We start from the raw sequence: 22444 nt of genomic DNA on the forward strand, positions 1-22444 counted from the left end.
GAATATGTCAGGCAAATCAAGATAAATATTATGTTACTGAAATATTCACAGAACAGAAAATTTGGGACTTAACAGGCTAAAGTATACAAAATAATGAATTTTTAAATCTAACCACTTTTATGCATATTGTGGGAATTCTTACACAAGAATAAATGTTTGTTGTAAACCATGGTTCCTTTTTCTGTTGTTCTTTTTTTTTTCTTTTAAAACTATGTTTCTTTAAAAACTTTTCTGAAATATTTTATTCTGAAAAGAAACTAGTGTTTTACACTGAATCTTCTAAATGCATAAATATGGAAAAATAAAAACTCCACAATACATGAATCATATAGCACATTGAATGCTTCATATGTGATTGTAGGCACTTTGTAGAATGAAAATATAAGTTGTGTTTGATGAAAAGTGTTGATAATAACCTTTTACAGTTTTTATTTACGGTGTAGGTCATTCAGGAGAGGAAGAATTTTTTTCTGGTTCTATCTAGTCACATATACGTCTACTTGAGTTGTGAATCATGGGTTGAGATTCTTCATTAATTCAGCAGCGTGAGCAGGATCCCCTGACCAGAGCGGCAGAACAAGCGTGATAAAGTCAGGAACAACAGTTAACTGCTGCGTTATTCTTCAGTCACCACTAATCCCATTTTCATAATTGATGCTAATGAGAAAAAAACCTAAAGAAGAAATAAAACCCGCACAGTTCATCTTTAGATGGTGTGGTTGATTAGCTAGAAAATTCTTAAGATAGTCAACTTTAAAAGCACTTCTTAAATCATAGAAGTTTAAAATGCCATCATCTTTATATGTTTATCTGTTTTTTTTCCAGCAGAAAAATATGCTGGAAAAAAGATCCTACACAAAATTGTAATAAAAATCTTTTAACATGCAATAACAAATTTGAGACAAATGATAGATCTTTAGGAAAAAATATAAATATACTTTAGTATTTTTTAAGGTATAGATAAATTGCAGAGAAACTGCCTGAATCAAGAATATTGGTAGGTGATTTGCTTCAAAGTGATTTACACGTTTTTAGACATACCTCTCACTTTTAAAATTCCTGGTGATTCCTTCTGTCTTGACTGTGATGAGGGGGACACTTGCAGGAGGAGTCCTTGGGAGGTTTTGTACAGCAGCAGTGTCCCAGACAGTGATAATAATGCAGGGATAGATGTGTAAGCCGGATGACAGAGATGTTTCTCTCTGCGGGAATTTAACTATCATTTTTTTTTTTGAACTTTTGAACTAATGTTCAGTAAGAGGAGACACACGTTTATCCTGTCAGTTTTGCCAATTCCTTTGACTTATGTATGACTCCATGTTTCTCCACCTCTCTTGCATGCCATCTCAGGTTCCTGCCATTCTCAAGATGATGTGAAATTAGTCTGTTACTTGTTTTAGAAGTGTTGCATTTTGACTTGAGAAATGGAGTGGATGATGGGCTGACTTAATCTTTGAGCAGAAGATGCTGCCTGTGTGTGTTCCCTCCTTCCGTTCACCCTGCCCTGAAGTATGGTCCACAGATTGCTTCGATTTTGTCAGTCTGTGACTCAGTGTTTCCTCCATGTCCATACTTGTTTAGAAACCTCTGTTGTAGGAGACCTGTCTGTCACCCAGTGTGTCACCCATCTCCCCTGCCCAAAGGATAGGCCGCTATTGTGAACTCAGCTCTCTTCCTGAGGATGAGCTGAGTCCTTTGCAGCATTTCAGGAGTGAGCATAGGATGCACAACAGGTTGGCATTGGAAACATTGGTGGAGAGGATGGCTTGCTCAGAGAAGTTGCTCAATAGCCTATACTTGGAAATACAAATTGAATGCTAGGTCTCTGAAAGTAGTAATTTAGCTTCTGCTCCTTGTGCTAGAGGAAACAGGCAAAGGCCCCAGTGCACCAGTATTGATCGAGTAAGGACTTAGCTTATATTCAGAGCTTGTTTCATCTTTTTTTCCCTTGTCTTCTGCCTCCAAATTTGATTTTTATAATTAATACAAAGAGAATCGAGTTCTTGTGTTTCATAGATACACAATTGCACAATAACCATACTTCCATCTTTTCCTCCCTCCCACAATGCCTCCTGCTTGTCTTTGTCCCCTTTAGTATCTGTAATAACATGATTTTAATTTACAATCATATGCTTAATGCACCACTAGCCATAATGTTTAGCCAAGTAGAAAGTGTTTCATCTTTTTACTCTCCTTTGCCAAGACTCAACCAATGGAATCTTTTACCTTCAGTAAAATTGCCAACATTTATTGTCCTTCATCCCTTCTTGACTGTTTTTGGCATATTATTGTATGTAGTTCTTTGAGACTGTTTTCACTTTCCCCTATAAGTTAGCTCAAAGGCTTAGAAAATTCCAACAAAATAGAGTTGTTTTAAATTGAGTTTTTATGTACACAAATATGCTTCAGCCTAAAGTTTTAAAACCTCTTCTTTTTTTCACATGTATGCCTGAGTCCCATATTCACAATACTAACTTGAAAATTGTTTGTGAACTAAGGAAAGCTTCTCATTATTATACTCATGATGTGCTAACCTTGTACATTGGATTTTAAAAATGTATATGGATTCTTTCCTTTATTAATATCATTCTTCTGTTCCTGATTTCAGCACTTCTTTTTATTCTTGATTTGTCAAATTTAATAAGAGTTGGAAAACACTAAAGGAAAACAGTCTTTGTGCTTTTAAGTTCATGAATTGTAGGAAAAACGAGTAATGAACAACATTTATTTAAATTCCATATTTTTAAAAAATCAAATGGAATGCATACACTTGCTTAAAATGTGTGAGAAAGTAGTACTGATAGAGCATTTTCCATTTCAGCTTAATATTATGGTAAGATTTACTCAAAGTTACAGATATCCAGTCTATGCTTAATTACATTAATCTCCTCACTAAAGAATGAATAATAAATATTTCAGGTGTGTTACTTTTCATCTTTGGTATCTTTATATTTGGCAATATATGGTAATATATTTTAATATTCATTGTGTGATTTCCTGGTCGTATAGAATTCCACTCCATTTCAGGAGAGACAGAGAAAGATCTTCCATCTGCTAGTTCACCCCCACAAATGGCTGCAACAGCCAGAGCTGAGCTGATCTGAAGCCAGGAGCCAAGAGCTTCTTTCAGATCTCCACTGCTTTCCTAGACCATAAGCAGAGAGCTGGGTGGTAGTAGAGCAGCTAGGACATGAACCACTCTCCGTGTGGGAAGCCAGTGCTTGCAGGCAGAGGATTAACCAGTTGTACCATTGTGCCTGCCCTAGATATAGCACTTTCAAGCATTGTATTCTTAAGTTATTTGTGATTAAAGGCTTATATTGCTGCTGTTACATTATGCAACAGTCTCATAACTCCACAGAATATTTGTTGGCTTCTAATTGTTCCATTTTCATATAAGTTTTGACCTGGAGAATATTGATTCATTGATTAATAGTTTTTATGCATCTTTTTTTTTTTTGGGTGCCAAGATCTATCTAAGAGTCTACAAAAAGAAATATGTTAAAGACGGAACCAGAAAGAGAAACTGAAATTCCTTTTCCTCTTGGGATCTTTAGATTCTAGTAACTGACTCAATCTGATTCTCTGGCATTTAACTCAATTCTCAAAGGACTGCGTTCCTGTTAGTTGTCAGGAAATGAGTATGTCATTATTTGAAAATGTAGAGGCAGGGCAAAATTTCTACCAGCTCTTTCTACTCTTGCTAGTCAGTGAGTTTAGCTGTACTAATTATTTTTAGTGACATTTGAAGTTACAATCATTTAGTGATCTGGAATTTTTCTGTATTTTTCTCAACCTCTTAATTTCTTAGTGATGAGATAAAAGTTACAGATCCCTTGATGTTTTCAACTTAAGAAGAACTATTTGAAATGTTCAGTTATAACAGGTGGTAATCTTGAAAATGGAGAATATGATATTTAGGATACCTGTGATTTTGTCTAACTCGTTTTACAGAACCTCATTTTACACTATAGAATGATACATTTAATCCCAGTGATCGGATTGCAGTATAATCTTTTACTCTTCTCTCCCCTCCTTCAGGAAAATCTTAAATTCCAACATGAGAAGATTATAAGAGGTCCCTCCTGCACCAAGAAAGATCTGCAGATCTTTTCAGTGTTGTTGGAGGTGTGGGGTGTGAGGACTTGCTCAGTGTGTGTCAGCCATCTTGTTCTCTAAAGGTAAGCACAGTGGAGAGAGCACACTCCTGGGCCCACGCTCCTGAGCAGGACTGGTTTTGGAATGCTCCATTGAGGGTCTGAGACGACAGTGTCTCTCAGCGTATGCTCTGACATGTCCGTCAAGAGTTAGCTCTCACTGTGTAGAGATGAGGTATATCCTAGGATTTATGGATCTTTAAAATCCCAATTGCTGTAGAGCTTGTTTTTTTAGTTGAGTCTTTGTCTAGTAACTGTTAGGGTTACCTTATCATCAAGAGCTCTTCTTCTGTATTTTGAGATTTGCATTCAAGAATTTCCAAACAGTGACGGCATTTAGGCAGTCTGGTGACATCATATCTTAAATTGATATAACCAGGTCTAAAGAATTGCTTTTCATGACATTTACTTCAAGGAACGTGCCTCGGATCATTTTGCAGTCTGTACTAGGCTACAGAAAACCTGGAAGCTAAGACCTTCTTCATCTATAAAGGTACATGATTATAACATTTCTTATGTCAGATCTTAATTTGAGAAAAGATCAGTTTAGTTAAACTGTCCATACCCTGTATTACAACTTTCTCCCATCTTTGGAAATCCATGAATACACTGGTTCTGGCAGGGAGACATAAAGGGTCAACAAATTAATATGTTGGCTTTACTTCCAAATTGTAAAATCAAAAGCACCATATTGTTTCTTTTTATAGTCAATTATGTCCTCTCAAAGTGACCAATGCCAGATTAAAATGTTTTTAGGGTGTTATTTCTTGACTATGGAGAATAAAAGCATATGATTCTGAACATGCCATCAGTGTTAGAAACAGATCATTACTGGATGGGAATAACTTTGACTGCCACCAAGATACTAAACGGCCAATACCACATTTCAGATTGTACTTTTCACAATGCTGCAGTATTTTGTTGAAGATTTAGACCTATAGGGCTGATGAGGAAATTAAATGTTCACTGAATTCCATTCAGCTGTCCAAAAGACTTTTTAAAAAGATTTATTTTTAATTTTTATTGGAAAGTCTGACAGAGAGGAGGGAAGACAGCGAGGAAGATCTTCATCCGATGCTTTACTCCCCCTAGCAGCCACAACAGCCAGAGCTGCACCAATCCAAAGCCAGGAACCAGAAGCTTCTTCTGGGTCTCCCACATGGATTGCAGGGTCTCAAGGCATAGACCTCCCAGGCCACAAGCAGGGAGCTGAATGGGAAGCAGGGTCACCAGGATTATAACTGGCGCCTATAAGGGATCCCAGCGCATACAAGGCAAGGACTTTAGCAACTAGACTACTGTGCCGGGCTGTGCCTGATAGACTTTTTTTCCCATAAAATATTTATTTATTTATTTAAATTTTACTTCTTTTCAGGTGACCTTTGAAACTAGCCCTGTAAGAAATGAATGTATTATTAACTGTTAATTTAGGGGAGAAATTTGATTTTTGTCTGGCAGCTATACTTCTGATAAATTTGTCTTTTCAAAAATCATCATTTTTCTTAAATAAATGTAATAAAAACATATTAAAGAAGAATCAGTTTTGCTCTTCATATGCAAATAGAGGAGTTCCCACTGATCTTACTGATTATCAACTTCCACAGGCTTAAATCTTCAAAGTAGATCTGTTGCAGTTAATACTTGAGAAGAATAACAATATTATTAAGCATTTAATCTGTATATTTGTACACAGTTTTATTTGAGTTTTTATGATGAAATAATTTTAGCCTCTATCATGACATGGTATAGAATCAATAACTCAAATTTTAGTCTGTTAAAATCCAAGTCTACTTGCATTGTATGGTGAGAGATAAGGATAATTCAGAAACTTACTATTCCTTTCCCTAACTAAAATTTTAGTTAACAAATCCTTTTTTAAAAAATGGTCTTTTTTTCTCAGAAAGTACTGGCAATATATATTAGAAAAAAAGGAATGTATTGCACTATTCTAAAACTACTTTTCTATTTTCAGGTCAGTTATGTATGGGTCAGTTATGTATCTAGAATATCAAAAATTGTGAGCTTATCATCAGAATGTTTAGCAATGACATACACCACCTCAACTCATAGTTAGGAACAAAGCCAAATATTGTTTCATGAATTTGATATTATGTGGCAATTCAATCTCAGCATAATGGTACTGAGGTATTCTCCCATTGAAACAGATCGGGGAGAGGATTCTGCATTTACATCTACAAACTAGTGTTTACTTCCTGTTTTGAATACTCTATTTTGTCACTGTCATATAGACTTTTCCCCCCCTTTCACTAGTGTTTGGGTGCTGTGTTTTTGTGTTTAAAGTACCCATAGCCAGGATGGCACAGTAGCCTTGCGGCTAAAGTCCTCGCCTTGTATGCGCCAAGGTCCCATATGGGCACCAGTTCTAATCCCAGCGACTCGCTTCCCATCCAGTCAAGGATGGCCCAGAGTCGTGGGACCCTGCAACCATGTGGGATACCCAGAAGAAGCTCTGGGCTCCTGGATTTGGATCAGCTCAGCTCTGTACGTTGCGGCCACTTGAGGACTGAATCATCAGATGGAGGATCATCTTCTCTGTCTCTCCTCCTCCCTATATATCTGACTTTGTAATAAAAAGTGATAAAATTTTTAAAAATTAAAAAAGTTTTAAGAAAATAATTAATAAAACAGTAGTCATAGCCAATCCCTGCAAACAGCATTGCTGTAGATTAAGTTGCTTTGGTGCAATCATGCTTGCCACCTACTCATTAACTCTTCTGAAAAGCTTGAGGGCGGTGAGAGAGGCATCCCTGGATGTTTTCCGATATTGATTTTTCTAGAGATGAAAATGAGGCATCGCAACCAGCATTGTCCCGTAAAAAGTTATTTCAAACCACCACTACAACAAATTACATGCTTAATTTTGATTTTCTAGAAAGCAATTAAGAAAGCCAAAAGAAACAGGCAAAATCTAATTTTCTTTTTAATTCCATGTATCCAAATATTGTTTCACCATGTAAGCAGTATAGACAATTTCGAAATTTTTACTTCTTAATACCGAGCATTCAACATCTGATACATTATCACTCACAGCATGTAGCACATTTGATAGGTAGAGCTCAGGCCCTCAGTACCCATGTACGATGAACAGCTGCCATATTTGAAAGTCTAGACTCAGAGAAGAAAGGTTCCATTTTAGCTTCATCAGTACCAATTGAATTTCAGGTAAAAAGCAGAAAAATGTTTAGTATAATTGTGTTCTAAGGTATGTGTAGGTCTCCAAAAAGTTATAATTTATCTGCCTTCATGGTTAACTAGATGTCCTGTGTTTAATCTATTCTGCTTTAATTCAAGTGGAAGCTTCTGACTGGGCTTTCCAAAAGCATGTAGGACCATATTTAGAGTCTGTTCCTCTGAAGAGAATTTTGATAGTCCTATAAAATCAATATGCACACCAGAAACTGCTAACCTGGTTCCTCATGGTTGTCTAGAACATTTAAGACACAAGAAGGGATAGTGTGATGGGGACTTGGTCCTTACATATTTAAACGTTTAAGTCTAAATTACTGAGGTATAGACTTATAAAATTTTATAACTAGATGGTCTGTTAAGTTTATAACGTAAAACTTGGCTAACGATGAATCACTAGAACTATTTAAAAAACAAAAAAATCACTCTTCGCTGTAAACCCTTTAGTGTGCAGGGTCCACAGTATTTCAACATATTTTCTTGCCTTTGATTACCACTGCAGCCATCACACAACTACCAAGTTGTCAAGACTAAATACAAAATACTGTCTTGATGAACGCCAGAACAAGGCACACCTTACAAGTATCTAAGTGCTTCTAATTTTTGGCTTGGGCATTGACAATTATATCCTGACTCAATCAGTAGTCATTTCTTTCACCAATTTTTTTTTATTTCTCCAAAGGTGTCTTTCCTAGAGAAACATTTTTCCCTTTTTATTCTTAAGTTTTTAATATTTTATTTTAAGCAACTACAGCTTTTGAGGCATTCAGTGGCAATTACTCAAGCAGGGTGGATCTACCCTTTTTTCAGCTCTACCCAAGAGGCTATTCTAGTTCTGTAGGTGCAGTCCTCATACCAGATCCACACTCGCCCTCAGGGGGCGCTCTTGCCTCATGAGGATGAATGACTGCAGGTGAGACCTTGGGTGCTGCCAGGGCAGTGTGCCGCATTCCTAGCCAGGCAGGTAGGTAGGTGCTCTCACTACAGGCTAGCTGGTTAGCAACTCGGAGCTTCAACTATGGTGCATTCCAAATCCATTCACACTTGGGAGAATGTGCCCAAGAGTGTGAGTACATTGTTAATGCTGCATTTCCTTCAGAGAACAAGTATCACAGGTAAGGGAGTGTGTGTATGTGTGTGTTCCAGTAAACATTTTGTTAGTTCTAAATAAACACACTTTCGCATCTAAAAGTGTTGCCCTTCCCATGGAACAGTCACTGTGAAAAGGCTTTAAACATAACCTTCTTTATTTAACACAAGCATTTTCCTTCCTCACTCCAAGAAATTGAAGCCAGTGGTGCTTGTGAGGTTGAAGGAGCAGAAGGCTTATTGTCATTCAAAGGCTGTGAATATCACACGTTTCCATGTCTAGAAATATCTTGGGTTTATGTAAGATCCTTGTTTAGCCTGACTTCTAATGTCTAAAGTATAAATTATTTTGTCAAGTAAACACCTCCATCTATATAAATAAGTAAAATGTTCAGGCTTTCTTGGCAAATTAAACAGTAGAGTTGTATTTGGGTTCTCACTTGCATTCTCTAAACCGATTTCCTTTTGTTTAAATGATTTTTCCTCTTTCTGAAGCCGTAGTCTAAAGCTACAAAGGTTCTACTCTAGACACCTTTCTTCCAGGGGCCTTGGGCAAGTTTCACAGGGCCTGTGACTCCCCTGAGTTATAGTCATATTTGTATATATGAGGGGACTTCAGAGGTTAATAGAAAATGGAATTAGAAGGTAACACACATTTTTCCAAAGATGTTGTGAAGATTATTCGATTTACTTTTGCTGGGAGAAAGTCCACAGTTTTTATCATATTCCCAAAGAGTTTGTAGCAATCAGCCATTGATCTAATATAACATGACTTTGAAAGTTTGTCTTAACTACCTTCAGTGTTTTTATACCTGAAGTAAATAACTTATTTAACTAATTCTCAAGTATATGAGTATAGAGAACTGTGAGAAGAGAGTGCTAATCCCAGAATGTGTGATTTGCTAAAGATGGAGTGTGGTGAAGGGAGGACAGAGTAATTGCTAACCTAAACTGGAATCAAAGAACACTAGAGGCTGTTTCAGAGTGCAGAAATGAAATTTCAGCTGAACCTGAGGCATCATTAGGAGTTTATGAAGCAAAAAGGGAAGGCAGAATGAGGAGGACCTAGTAGTTCTGAAAGCACTTAACGAGAAAGTGAGCAAAGTATGATCAGGACAAAAGTCTTAGGGAGACAAGGCAGAATGACCCTGCGTGGGGAAACATCTCACATGTTATTAGATGTTGTTGTTTGGGCTTTACCTTAAGAGAAACAAAAGATGTTAACATGAGATTTGGATTTTTTTCTGACATTTTTATTAAAGCTTGTTACATGTCTAGAGCAGTGAGGGTACTGTAAGTATACAGCTGTATGAATTTTCAAGGTGACTATAGCAATGTGACCAGCATTCAGATGAAGACAAGGAACGTTACCAGCATCCCATAATATTTCCTTCTGGTCAGCTCCGTCCCCCACTTGCCAAGAAGACCCCTTGCCTGACTTCTGATGTTCTGGTGGTATTGCCTATGTTCTATTTGGCATGAAGAGGAGTATATTATTCAAATATTGATTTGACTATGATTTGCCCATATTGTGGAGCATGGTTCTAATCCTCCTAACTGTGTGATGTTTTGTTGTATGAATGCACCGCAAGACTTGATTTTTTCTGCAACTGCTACATCTACTGTGTGAAGGATAAAAAGAATGATGTGAAGCCAAGAAGAATTAATGGCCTTCAGCTAAGTGAGATGACAGTGAGAATGAAGAGAAATGGGCCTGTGAGAGAGATGTTTGTGAGTTATTACTAGTGTGTGAGGACTGATTGGATAAGGTGGACACTAAGGGTGCCTTGTGGGCTCCTGATGAGGGGGGGATTCAGGATGAAACATTTCATTCAGTTCTTAAGTTCTAAAGAGTACTAGCAAACTCAGTTTCTGGTGTATCTGAGGTACTGTGAGACAATCATACTGTTTGACTCAAATAAATAGCTAAGTGAATTACTAACTGTATGCTAACAAAGAGTCCTGCATATGCAAACTTCAAATCGTATTTCCTCACTATTCATCACCCTAAGTCCCATTAGATACTGTTCTTGTTTGTGGGGTGCTTTTGTCACATCTTAAAATTTTTGTTTTTATTTATATGGTTTACTTTCCCTAAAGAAATGCTAACATACATGCAAAAGAGAAACACTTCCTATGTATAGAATATGAAACTTAACTTATTGTTGAAAGGCTTGCATACTTTAAAAAAGTGTGCTCTCATTATTACAGCCTTTCCTTTCAATGACACAATAACATCTTCAAATGAGTTTGTTTATAGGAGACAGCCTAGTTACCAGGAAAGACTTTAATGGACTGAAATAATGTCCAGTAAATTTTGTAGGGGAAAGTGAAGACACAACATGATGCAGAATGTCCTGATAGAAGCTTCCCAGAGCACAGTGGAGGGCAGCCCGAACAGGAGGGCACAGGTGCCCAGCATGGGACTTTGAAGGGATAGCATTCCTAAGGAGCCTCTCCTGTCTCATGGTGCTGCCTGGGACTGGTTGTAGCATTAAAAATCATATGTGAAGGTGAATGCTGAGTACATCACTGAATGAAGCAAATGCCTGAGGGGGTGTGGAATCATGGATGAATATAATGGTCTACCCAGGTCACACCAGTTATTATTTAGTGCCATGTAAATATGGTATTAAAATTTGAACTTGGTATCAAGTTTTTGCTCTCCCATCATGTCATCAACTGAATATGGTCATGCTTTTTAAGTTCATAATTTAGTTTTGAAGTGTTACTTATCAAAGACCATTTTAAGGTGTATAGAACCCAGTCGTGTATAAACAAAAGTTGAAATGTCAATGAAGGAGTCACAGGATGTGGTAAAGGACTTGCATTTTTTTTTTAACATGTTGGCTACTCAATACTGTGTGAATTAACTCCATAGCATTATAAATTGTAGCTGATGTTATGTCAGGGCTTTTAATTGATAGGGATGATACTCTGCCGGCTCTACCTTCAGACCAGAGATGGTCTCCCCAAGAAACTGTTGAACTTATCTGGACAATAAGATGCTGGACTCTATGCTTGGTATATGCTCACAATGAAAGAATCTCAACTGATCTTGAACTGTGTTAATGCAACAAGGTAGAGGAATGCACCATGGGGGGAGGGTTTGGGAAAGGGTAGGGGGAATCCCAGTACCTATAAAACTGTGTCACATAATGCAATGTAATTAAATAAATTTTTAAAAGAAAGACAATAACCAAGATCTTTCGTCCACTGATTCACTCCTCAAACACCTTCAATAGCTAGGAGGAGACCAGCCTGCAACCTGAAATCCAGGGCTCAGTCCAGTTTCTCCACCTCCATATTAGGGACCCAAATACTCAGTCATCATCTGCCTCTCTGGGTGGACATTAGCAGGAAACAGGTGGAGACCAGAGAGCTGAGGCTTGGACCAGGCATTCCAGGATGCGATCTGCTCATCCCAAATGCTGTCTTAACAATGGTATGGTGCAGTTTCTTAAGTTTTCCTTTGCTCAATTTTTTTCCTTCTGAATTCTAATTTTGGTCTATGTCTAGCAACCAAATCAGCCTTTTCAGAAGCCATTAAAGTTAGCATTCACTTACTTAAACACATATCATATTTGCAGTGGTGATATAGACTGAAATGATCCCAACCGCAAGTATTCCTGTCTTTTGTTACTAGCACCAATACTATTATTAGGAGGCTTGGTACAATTTATTGTATGATTCACTGAGTGGTGTTGAAAAATCAATGAATCAAAGGAAAAGAATGTGGGATATAGTACCAAAAATATATGACAACAGTGGGATTTATGTGTTGACAGGAAGGATTCAAACATCTGGCAAATGCACTTGCTGCAAGCAGGTAACATCTCATCAGAAAAGTCATAGGAAAAAAGAAAATCATGGCATGATTTGGGCAGCATGGGAAAGTGACTAGATTATAGCAGAAATCAGAAGCTAATGTGAAGAAAGAGGAAAGGGGGTCGGTCTTAAGGCTTGGCCAAAATTGCAAGAAGCTTTATATTACTGAAAATTTCATCAGCCACAAAAGCATGCGTTATTATCTTCATTTCTGGATCATTTGTAAGTATAATTTTACTTATCACCATATGGTAGTTTCATGCTTACCTGTTCAGAATCCTTGGATGAAGTAACATGAAGGGTTGAAATGATTGTTTTAGTTCAAAGTGACTTCACGTTGGATCCGTGTATAGAGTTTCGGGAGTTTGGATATCTTACACTACAACAAAAGTTTAATTTTTTTTTTTTTAGAATGGTTCATTACCTAATGTAGCAACCCCACAGAAATCAGTGCAATAATAATTCTAGCTCTCCAACCTTAAAACTTTTTTTATTGTAGCTTCTTTTTATTTACTTTTTATTACAGGGGGATTACAATGGGAAATTAACACAAGACCATAAATACTGCAAGCTTTCTCTTTCTCTCAGTAATTGTTGACACAGTATTTAGGAAAGATTCCTAATGATATATCAGATCTATGTAACCTAAGCGAGTAGCTGTCTTATCAATTTTACTGCCCTTCAGTAAAAGGTCAATTAAGTTACTTTTTTTAGATACAGGCATATTTCTGAATATGCTATTTTGAGTCTAAATTTCTTCCCATTTTTGTACTAACATTATAAATTATCTTTTCTGCAGCTTATTAAGCATTTTAAATGAATGTCCAACTTTAGTTCAGAAGTCTGACTCACCTGGATCATATTTAGAGTCTGTGAACCTGGTAAAGCAGAAATTAAAGTATGGACCATGGGCCAAATTCAGCCCCTAGCCTGTTTTTATATGACTTTTAACTCGAGGTGTTTTATGAATTTCAGAAAATCAGATCAAGTTGGAGAAAAGAAGAGTATTATACAGGATTAGAATTGTGGAAAATAAGACTATACAATAGAGACTGTGTGGGAGCAAATAGACTTGATGTGTATGTTCTCCAGCCCTTAGTCTTTTGTTTTGACTGTTTCTTGTTTCGTTTTGTTTTGTTTTGTGGGTTTTTTTTTTTTTGCCTACCTTTGCATCAGAAGCATTTCAGTATGCAAGTTATCCCAAATGCATGTATTATTCTACAAGCTGACACATTACTTTGTGGACAGATAATGTTTTTGAAGCTGAGTGTGTATTTGTGCAGTTCTAGTAAAGTTGGTTAGTTGAGTTAAACTCTTTTCTGTATTGGCTAGTCAGATACTATCCCAACTTTATAAAATCTGGAGTTCAGAACGTATGAACAAAATGGAACCATGGTGAATTGTTTCCAAGAACCATATGACTAGAAAGGCAGATTTATTAGTGTGTTCTACAACTGTAGTTCTCAACTGGAAAAATATTAAAGTATCTTTACCCTTTAAAGATTTATAGATTATATAAAAGCAAACATTTAATTTGTAATGTGCTTGTTTTCAAAACCATAAAATATATTTTGACCTTCTTATAATTAACCTGTAAGATACTGTATTTCTAACTTTTGCATAAATACCTTTTCAATGAGTAAATGTCCTACTTTAGTGAGTCCCCCGCATTGGGGTTAGCTGCCTTTTCTGTCATGCATTATCATTTTTCCTTCATTATTAGGTCTTTTCCACCGACATACAATGCTGGCTTATTTTTCTCCCTGTGGAGAACATTTTTCTCTTGTTTTTCTCGGTCCGTTTATAGTGGCTGTCTGGAAGGTGGCCTCTCCTCTTTCTCAATCTGGCGTCTGTTGCCTTGGCACCTCATGCCTGATGACTCCACTGTGCCCAGTTCGAGGCTCAGTTTTCAGTCCCCTTATTTCACCTGGCACTTGCAGCGAGCACCTTTATTTACTTACTTTCAGATGAGGCTCTTTCCGCGATTTCCTCCTGCCTTTCTGGCACTTTACTTTGTCTCTGTAATTGGTTGCTTCTTGCCTTTTTTCCTTGTAACTTGAAAACACCCAAGCTCTTGCAATTCAGGCATTCACATAACCGACATGCATTGTCTTGGTGTCCTACTCCACTTGGTGTTACTGTGACAAAATAGCTGAGCCTGAATCAGTGGGATAAGAAGTCTCTGTGGGCAAGGAGGTGCCCATTCATGTGGCTGCCTCTTGTGAGGGCCTCCTGCTACCTCCCGTAACCTATAACATGGTGGGTGGGGGAGGGCAGCAAGTAGACACGTATGCAGAGGACAGACCCCAGGGTAACCATGCTCCGTTTTAGGCGTCCCTCTGCTCCTGGACACTTCCTCCTAGCCAGCCAATCTAAATTAGCAATTTCCCATTTGACCTCACTTTTATCTGCTACTTTATGTTTCTTTTCATAGTAGGTGGATCTATCATCCTGTACATAATTCTATTTACCTTTTCTCCCTATTGCAGCATCGTAGAACTAAAGATACTAGAAATCATGGAACTATAACATATAGAACTTACGTCTTTGAAGAAATCTTTTCTTTTAATCATTTACTTCTTCAATTTTCTAAGTGTTAAATAATGACAAAAATACTATTTCATCTTAAGTTTGATTAAAATTTGAGTGAGATATGGAGATTTCTTAAAAGAGTATTGTTGCTAAAATATCAGTTATTTAGTAAAGTAGTTAGATTTTTTTAGAGAATACTTTAAAGGGAATTTAGATTTACAAAATAATTACAAACATATTACGGAAAATATGCCCTTTATGTTCCTTACTTGACATTTTTAGGTTTACAGCTTGCAAAGCCATGAAACAAATACTGGTATGACTTGCCAATGTAATTTTTATTAGAATAATTACTTCTTAAAATAATTTAATGATTTATAAAGCCAGAGAATAACTTCTTAATTTTTTCGTATTAATTTTCTGTCTTGACTACCCATATTAAAAATTATTATTATAAAATTTTTCATTTCATTAATTGCAAGATATATTTTCTTTATTATATAATTCCGATTATTGTCTTTTTAAGTGACTAGTAGTATGTCATCTTGAGGATGTTTCATTATTACATAATGTTTCTTGTTAACATACAAAGATTATTGTTTCATGGTTGCTGATAATGTGGTAGAAAATATTTTTGTGGGTCAGAGGTTATTCCTCTAAATATTGTTTGGTTAGTTGTGCAGTAACACCAGTGTTATCCTCTGAAGGGTCATCACTGCACAGAACTGAGCAATGAAATTTCTGGGCTAATGCAAAAAAATGGAGTACAGTACACTAAGTGTACTATAATATACCAGTGGCACATTTTATAAAGCGCAGCAACCTAATATATTAGCATAGTTTTACTTATGATTAGGACAGACAACTGTGCTGTAATAAATGTGGCACTTCACCTTGGGAGAAAAAAAATAAAGTTTGTGAAACTGGGTGTCAGGTTACAGTCTGTGAATGGTTATAAAATGTGAAACAAGGATTGTTTGAGATCAGAAGGAAGGTTGTAGCATTTGTTAGATGCAGCTCATGATACAGCCTGGCATGTAACTTCTGGAGATGGGAGATGACAGGTGTGCATCTTGTATATTCCTTCGTGGTATGGCTCAGCTGGAGTCTAGCTTTTCTTGCAGATAAAATCAGGCTGAAGAACTTGCAAATTTTTTTTATTCTCATGTTCCCTAAAACAGCAATTGCACTGAAGTAAATTTACATTTTCACAAGAAATACTACAGCAGAACAGACTATACTAATGTTGATTTTTGACATAATTTTCAAGTTGTTTTTCAGCTCTCATAAAATTTTTCCTCATGCTACTGTTAATCAGATTATACTGCTTTGGTGCAGTGCTGGAGACAGAAGTGTAAAATGATAGACATTTGAAATGTCATTTTAAAATAGAAATAAAACTTGATCTATTGTACAGATTAGACAGGACAGTTTTCTTCTAGGAATAGTTGAAACAGAAATAGAAGTTAGAGAACATAGTAAAAGAGAAAAAATGAGAAGGTAATTAATGTGTGCCTAGATGAGCGATTCTCTGAGTATCAGAACAAAGGGGATTTCAGAATGCCATCCAAACTTGTGTCAGGTTTGCGATAACAGGAGAGGTGGAAGACCAAGGAAAAGACCACGGAAGGATGCTGGAAATGGCGGAGCTGCCTCTTTTCCCAGTTACAGCTGCCTACTAATGCATACACCCTGGGAAACATCAGGTGACGAGTCAAGACTTGGATCCCCGTGGACCCTCGGAGAAGCAGTGGTTGAGTTCCCAGCTTCAGCTTAGCTCAGCCTTTGCTGCTGCAGAAATTAGAGGGGTGTTTCAGTAGATGTTAGTTTTCTCTCTCTCTTTTTTTTCTACCTTTCAAAATAAACAAATAGAAATAGCTTTTAAAAGCATACAATAGTATTGACAGATGTAAGAAAAGTTCTTAGAGTTAAGTAGCTTGGGGTCAGATGTCACTTTTATTGCTGTAGCAATTATGTAGCCATAGGCAAACTAAAATGAAAAGTTTGATTTTGAAAAATGTGTTCTTTTCTATGTCAAATGAGAGCATATTACAAAGTTTACAGAATTTCCTGCAGAATTACAGAGAAGTAAACAAGCAAACAAACAATACTATGTATTTAGGAAACTGTCTCAATTGTCAAATTGCCATCACTATAGTGTGAATACTTGGTATGCTCCTTCCCACGTAACTGGAATCTCTCTGTGTGTGTGTGTGGGTATTATGCCCACTAATCTGTAATGTCAGCTTTTTTTGCATAAACAATATGAAAGATTAAAGAATTACCTTTAACCTACAGTTAACCTACACTTAACCTACAGTTTCCACGTAATCATTGGATAAAGTACTGATGTTTATAACATAGTATTTCCATGTTAGGTACAAATTTTTCCAGAGCCAGAAGAACTGACCCAGATATTCTTTTTTTTATAACTTTATTTTTTTTTATTTTGGTGATCTTTACATAGTTGATTAGGACACAAAAGGTCAAGGATTACAGTTAAGTGGATAAGACCGTTGTTACCAGATTCTGTTTTTTCCTTCCTGTATCTGGGGGAGGGGAGAGACAAAGGGAGAAGCCACACCCACCTCCCAACCATCCTAGGGTCCCCGAAGTGGGGCACGTTCCGAGGGCACTGCTCAAGTGGTTTTGATAGTTCAACTGTTCTGAATTGCTGCCAGTATTGCCATTCCAAGCACGATGACATCTCTTCAGAATCCACTGGCTGACATAGTCCACCTTAACATCTCAACTTGCCCAGATTTTCACTGCCAGCACTTGGCTGGGGTAGTTGATCGGTTTGTTCTATCCTCTGTTGTGGTGTCCTCTGCGGGCTTCAATGCACTGCCATATCCTCCATGTGCACCTGAATATGCTATCCACTGCACTGTCTGAGCCACTGAGGAGGCTCAGCTTTGACACATACACCCCACAGTCAGACCATGGAACCTGCAGTTCTCTTCATGATTGGGATTCTGAGTCTGGCAGTTTGGGGAATCCCCAAAGAAACTTTGTCTGAAGTGATCCCAGACCAGATTCTTGGGTGCACTTGCCAGTACAGGGTCCAGCACAGTCCATCGTCCCTATCAGCCTTTGTATATGCTAGTGTTTGCACTGAGCCAGATATTTTTGTTATGGCTGAACCAGGCAAAGCCAGAAGCCAGGAACTCCATCCTGGACTCTTGCATGGGTAGCAGAGGCCCAGGTGCTTGGGCAATAATCTGCTGTTTCTCAGTCATATTAATAGAAAACTGGTTTGGAAGTAGAGTAGATGGGATTTGAACCAGATTTGCCTGGAGGATGTAAGTGTAATAAGCAAAGGCTCAACCTGCTGCAAAACAACTACCATCACAATTTATATATGTATATATTGTGTGTGTGTGTATTTAGAAGTATGGCCAAGCAAGCTCCTTATTCCAAAAAAGTGGAGGAAAAAAAGTAAATGAGAGCGAGCAATGGTTGTATAGCTTCAAAGCCAAGAAGAAAAGATGGTTGACAGTTACTTTGTGATTTATCAAGAAAGCTATTCAGTTGGAAAATGAATAGAAAAAGGGAAAAAAAATCAGAAGACTAAAATACCTTAACATAGGTTTTATTACAAAAACAAAGATTTAAGTTCATGAAAAAGACAACAATGAAAAGAACTGTAAAAAGGCAAACATTAACACCAAGCGGTATGAAATGATGGGACCTTATTTTATGCTGGAACTGGATCAGGCTAGAGCAGGACATCAGACTGTGGATTTCATTCCTCTGTCCTTAAGGAACAATCCTATGTCTCAGACGGTCCAGTCCTGACTTTTGTACCTGAGAATAGAACAGGAGATGTGATTCACTTATTAGGCTTTCTCAATACTCAGGACATTTTGAGGAACATCTCCCTCAAGTGTCACTGATCAAGACATTACGTTCAATCATAAGTACTTTTTCAGATGATTTGGTTATGCTGTTTTGAAAGTGCAGGTTTTGTATACTTGAAAAAATGAATTGTTTATTCTAAGCTGCACTTATGAGGAAGCCATTCAATAGAATAATGCACGAAATTGTCAAGATGCTTTATGAACACATCATCGCCACTAGTGAAGTCTAGCCACCGGCCCTTCATCTCTGAATCACCTGTGAGACTTACTAAAGCAACGGTTTCTAGACCCTCGCTCACATTTTCTGTCCTGTAGATTTCAGATGGGGTCCTACAATGTGTCTAATTAGATTCCCACATGGTACTGCTGCTGCTCTGGGGGCACAATTTAAGGCCACTGCATGTAAATCACAACAGAATATTCTTGACTTTACCTCCTAGGCAATCAGCATTAGTAATATTTGATTGCGTTATGGGTGATCTTGTGATTCTCCCTTACCTGGTTATACCATAAAGATAAATAATGACCTCATCCCTGCTCTCTCAACCTTAATTTCTTCTTCTGAAATGCAAATCACTGTTGTTTAGAGAGAAATTGCTTTTGTAAAATTAGGGTGACTTTGTCATATTTTGAATATCAAAATAGCATCATTTCTGAGACATACTTAGCAATAATATGTGTAAGTAAGGATCGTTAGGTTAGTTATCTGCTGTAGTTGACAAAATAGTCTTGGATGTATTTAAAATGTGCTCAATATTGTGGTTATTAAAGACTTCACTGTATGCTACATATCCAGCTTTGTAAAATTTTCTGTGACATTTTCAGAGAACTGCTTTTCATCTAGAATACTTATTTCTTTAAATTAAAAAAAAACAGTAATACAGTGAAACTGTCATTTCTTTGCAGAAGTCATTTTAATTTTTGAAATTATACACTTCAAATAGATGCAGAAAATATGGTATACCAACTCTGTCGGACTCATGTAGTCTTTAAAAGGAATAAACTGTAGCTGCTGGTTATGAGCAAATTAGTGTTATACATTGAAAGTCCATGCTGTAAAATTGTCAGTGTAGTCTCCTTCAAGGCATTTTAAGATAGCAAATTACGTTTTTTTTGAGGAACAAGAACAGTGTGCTTGAAGCAACAAATTTATTTTGTATTTGCAGTTATATTTGAAGATTGGATCTTAATACCATCATCGCTTCTAGATTGCTATGTTCCTTGCCTTTCGCACAACTCTTTCCTTTTTACTTAAATTACATGTTCTATTTCTGTGGTTCTCTTACTTGTTTCAGAAGAATATATGGTTCGTTATTTGTTAATAATAAATTCAAACTGCTGATTTGTTTTTATGCTTTTGTTTTACTTGCCTGCACATAGCACTTGCCTATACAAGTTTTCATTCACTGAAAAAATCACCAGCTTTGTAGCCTTGAACCCATTTGAGATATCTCAGTAACTAAGATTAAAAGAAAAATGCAGTCTTACTGTGTTTTAGAGTTTGTTTTTACCTTCACTGGAAAAAAAATCCACAATGTCATACTTTAACACTGCTCACTTTCTTGTGTTAATTACCTTTTGGCTGTATAGTTTTATAGCAAATCCATCTATTCTGCATTTATTAATCTCAGTCTGGTAAAGACTAGGTGACTGTTTAACTCAAAGATCATTGAGAGGCACAATTTTAAACTGTGAGCTTTCCTTTCTTTTCCTATGCATTTTATTTGAAAGGCAGAGAGATAATGGTCTTCCAATGGTTACTTCAGTCCCCACATATCTGCAAATGCCAGGGTGAGGCCAGGCCAAAGCCAAGTGCCCAGAATTCAGTCTGGATCTCCTATGTTGGTGTTAGGAATGGAACTAGCATCACATGCTGCATTCCACCTGCTGCCTCCATGGTGTGCCTGAGCAGAGAGTTGATCAGAAGCAGAGAAGCAGGACTTAAACCCACAAGACCTTCCAGCATGCATGCATATAGATGTCTCAGATGCCCACCCAGGCCTCATGTTTATCTCCTATTATTTCCTCCATCTGAACATAGAGTTAGAGAGTAACTGTGGTGCTGACCTTTACGTCATGGAGTGGTAAGACATGATACAGATGGATGGCATTCGGAGGAAATCAGTGACAGGTGAACAGGAGACACAGGACCCGGCTTGCTGAAGGGCCATGGAATGGGTTTAATGCTCTGTTGTCGCCGACTTGAAACTCTGCACAATTTGCAAAAGAAGATCCCAGCATGTTCATTTTACAAAATCTCATAAATTATATAGCTCATCCTGAAGTAAAGGAGTATCAGCCAACCATGAAGCAAGCATTTCTTGGGTCTCTTTGATTCTTCATTCCTTTCCCCAGTGTCGATAGAATTGGAATTATTTTTAAAATATGATTTATAGATATTGTAAAATTATGGGTAAATGAATGCAATAGTGTGTTTTCAGGTATGCAGTACTTTCCCAATGTGCCAAGGAGAGAGAAGAAGAACCTTTTCAAATTGTCTTATAAAAATACCAGATGGTCAGTCTTCCAGTAGAGATTTTGCCAAGTCAATCCAAATGCAGCATACATAGTTTGAAAAGTGAAAACTTTGAGGACAACAAAATGCTATTCCTAGATTAAATACAAGTGCTATGTTCTTGGAGCTCACTGGTATTCTTTACCCATAAACAACTGATGGATTTGTATTCAGTACAATACTTTGTTATTTGGTGACATGGCAGCTGTTTCTTGTCTTTACAGTGTTTCTAAACTTTATTTTTAGAAGATTCAGGAAATTCAGGGCCCGGCATGATGGCCTAGCTGCTAAACATCCTCACCTTGAACGCACCAGGATCCCATATGGGCACTGGTTCTGATCCCAGCAGCTCCACTTCCCATCCAGCTCCCTGCTTGTGGCCTGGGAAAGCAGTCGAGGACGGCCCAAAGCCTTGGGACCCTGCACCCTTGTGGGAGACCTGGAGGAAGTTCCTGGCTCCTGACTTTGGATCAGCACAGCCCCAGCTGTTGTGGTCACTTGGGGAGTGAATCATCAGAAGGATGATCTTCCTCTCTGTTTCTCCTCCTCTCTGTATGTCTGACTTTGCAATAAAAACAAATTAGAAATTTTTTAAAAAGAAGATTCAGGAAATTCAAATGGAAAAAATTAAAAGACCAAAATATGGTAGTTTTTGTTATATTTTTATTTTGAATTTCTGAATTTTGTGATATAATTTTGTGTAGACTGGGACACCCCCCCACCCAAACTCCCACCTCCCGATTGATTTTCCCCATTTTGCTACATTAATATAATCCTTCATAAGGAGTCATAATTCCATTAGTCTCTTATTTAAGTGTACCCTGTCAAATATGGTAGTTTTTTCCCCTCCTAAGGAGCTCTATTAGTTTCTTAATTTTGATAGTTATATAGTACTTATCTGTTTAAAACGGAATGTAGTGCTTAAGTCACTCTTGGAGTCTTTGTACAGATCTCACCCTCCCTCAAATTTTACTTATTTCCTTTACTGCACAACCTCACTAAGACAGAAGTTTCTTACATTTCTTCATGTGGGAGTCAGCACCAATTTTAATAAACTGTTGGAGGGGGAGGGAATTGCCAAAGTTTATAAGGATCCTTTCCAATTTGAGCAAGCCAGCATAAGATTATTTTCTGAAATTTCATAATCCCAAACAGATTTGTCAAAACAGATGAAAAGGACCAACATAATAGATGGAGAGTGAGCTCATGCAGTCAAGCTGGCCAGCTGACTCATTCTGCCTCCCCCCCCTCCCCCG

The 22444-nt window shown here is 37.3% G+C and overlaps 1 protein-coding gene across 8 annotated transcripts in view; it reads left to right on the forward strand.

The window, feature by feature from the left end:
• The window catches only part of ZEB1 (zinc finger E-box binding homeobox 1), a 158217-nt gene that overhangs the window by 53679 nt on the left and 82094 nt on the right, over window positions 1-22444 (forward strand). The window contains exon 2 of one of the 8 annotated variants that reach the window (XM_040988080.1): window positions 4042-4181. The exons of the other annotated variants lie outside the window; for them this stretch is intronic. The gene's annotated coding sequence lies outside the window, so the exon portion shown is untranslated. The remainder of the gene's footprint in view (window positions 1-4041; window positions 4182-22444) is intronic. 8 annotated transcript variants of the gene reach the window in all.

Source organism: Ochotona curzoniae, unplaced genomic scaffold, assembly GCF_017591425.1.
Source record: "Ochotona curzoniae isolate NIBS_2020 unplaced genomic scaffold, NIBS_Ocur_1.0 contig_4797, whole genome shotgun sequence".
NCBI lineage: Eukaryota > Metazoa > Chordata > Mammalia > Lagomorpha > Ochotonidae > Ochotona > Ochotona curzoniae.